Below are 2,299 nucleotides of genomic sequence, written 5' to 3'. Positions count from 1 at the left end.
CCCCCCCCCGATAAAGTATGATTTTCCATTATGCGAGATAACCCTTTGCGTCACAGTGGGACATATATTGTCCCACCAACATTTTCGTTATTTTTAGCGATTTCTAAACTTCTAACTTCTAGGCAGTCATAATCGATTATGTTATTACTATACATTCGCAAAAGCATAAGGAAGTGAAAATAAATATCATATAGTTTAAATGTTTAATTGTTAGCTGGAAACAAGTGAAAATTGAAGACAGTTCTTTTTTTCCAGAAAAATTAATTTGTAAACAAACTATTAGGAATCGACGCATCACAATATCATCAGTTTATTAAGGACGCTTGAGAGTATTATTGTAATATTTTTACGGGATTTTTCATAGATTCGATTTTTTACAATAAATTATTGGAACATTTGTAATATCTTTTTTCTGATTATTCTTTTCGGTAAATTTTGTCATTCTCACCCAGTAATCCGCCATTTGAATGTCGACTATTTTTGTCGTTGTTAACATATAAGAGAAAACTTGTATTCGAAATACAAAAGGATTTCACGGAGGGATCAAAATTTGTCGAATGATCGGTCCCCCATGTTGCCACTGGCTATTTTAAATTTTATAACTCTGACTTCAGATTCATCAGCGACCCCGAGTACTTAGATGCCAGATTTCGAAACACTCATACGATTGCAAAATTGCAAGACGTCGCTCGACGTCCGCTCTTTCATGCGTGTTTCGACTGAATCTCCGAGGTGGGGACGGAAATTTCGCGTCTTTCCAACGTCGAGTACGAATCAAGGAGTTTCTTTGTCTTCCACGTAACGATCGTCGATGGTTTTGTCGAGTGCTCGGAAAAGGTCGTCACCGGTTCGCTGGCTGGGAGAAGAACGAAGATCAACTCGCGCATTTTACAACTCGTGCAGGCGACTGATTACCCGTATCCTGATTATCGAACGTAGCCGTGGAACACACACAGTCTGTCCGTCGCAAACAGGCTTGGTCCATGTTCATGTCGACTGAAACCGAAGGGTCGTTTCCTGACGGACCATCCACGATACGAAGTGACACAGCTACTGGAAGATATATTCCGTTGCGAATGAATAATCGGGGTCGACTTCGCTTATTCAAACACTCTCGTAATTTAAGGGTTCCGCCCGGAACGCACAGCGATCTGGTCCATCTTTGTGTGTGTGTGTGTGTGTGTGAGAGGGACATAAGAAATTTTTATATAAATCGATATCTAGTATTATCTAGTATTTATCTAGTAATTATCTGGTAATATCTAGTATTATCTAGATATAATCTTATATAATCGATATCTGTATTATTTAGTAAAAACATAAAAATCTATTTTATCACGGCTTATTATATTTTCTTCGTTACCTATGCCGGATTTAATCAATTGCTCGGTTGATATTTCAATTACAATTAAATATCTCACTTCTTAATTAGTTATTTTACGTTTTACTGTCTTCGTTATTCGATAGATTCTCTTCGAAGCGTTAAATAAACGGATTAATTGAACTTTTAATTGAAGTTTACCGCTGTAGATTGTGCGTGATCGTCTTTTCCCCCGCAGTAAAAATTCACTCGTTACTATTATAAAAAGGATAGAATAACGTATAGAGACATTTTTTACGTCTTTCAGATGTTAATATTTCGTTATCAAGTTTTTGGATCGCAATACGCTGGCTAATAATAATCGATACAAATAAACACATATAAAATATCTACACGTGCGTGCACGCTTTGACCAAAAAGATTCTACAATCTTTTTATCCTTTTTATAAGATGGGTGGAAACGAGTGAGGAAGAGAAGGAGTGGGGTCGGTTAGGAGGGGGGGAGGGGGGGAGCGAAAGAAAGACAGACGCGGGGAAATTAAATTTCAGATTAATCCGACACTTTAAGAAAGTCATTAATTCGCGGGAGCCGTTTTCTCTCAGAGGGAGAACTCGGGAGAATTAAATTAACATTCATTTGAGCACACACATACACAAATTTCTTCTCTCTCTCTCTCGAGTCTCCTAGCGCGTAGTTTTTACACATTTTTCTTTTTTAATACGGCGATTCCGAGCGTGTCGTATCGTCACGTGGCGATAAAAACGACACGTTAACGAACCCTAAAATCATCGCATCGTCGTTGGTCGGTATTCGGCGAAAACACGCCAAACGCGAGATCTCGTTTGAGAAGAGGGAGAAAGGGGGAAGGGGGAGGGTGAAGGAGCGGAATGCGCGCGCGATGTCGGATTAATCTACTCGGATTCGCAAGAAAAGTGGGATCCGGTGGGGTCCGAACGTATTGCCATTATGCACGATCG

The sequence above is a fragment of the Dinoponera quadriceps genome, unplaced genomic scaffold (assembly GCF_001313825.1).
Source record: "Dinoponera quadriceps isolate SergipeBrazil2010 unplaced genomic scaffold, ASM131382v1 scaffold1692, whole genome shotgun sequence".
Taxonomy (NCBI): domain Eukaryota; kingdom Metazoa; phylum Arthropoda; class Insecta; order Hymenoptera; family Formicidae; genus Dinoponera; species Dinoponera quadriceps.
This window is presented reverse-complemented; position numbering follows the sequence as displayed.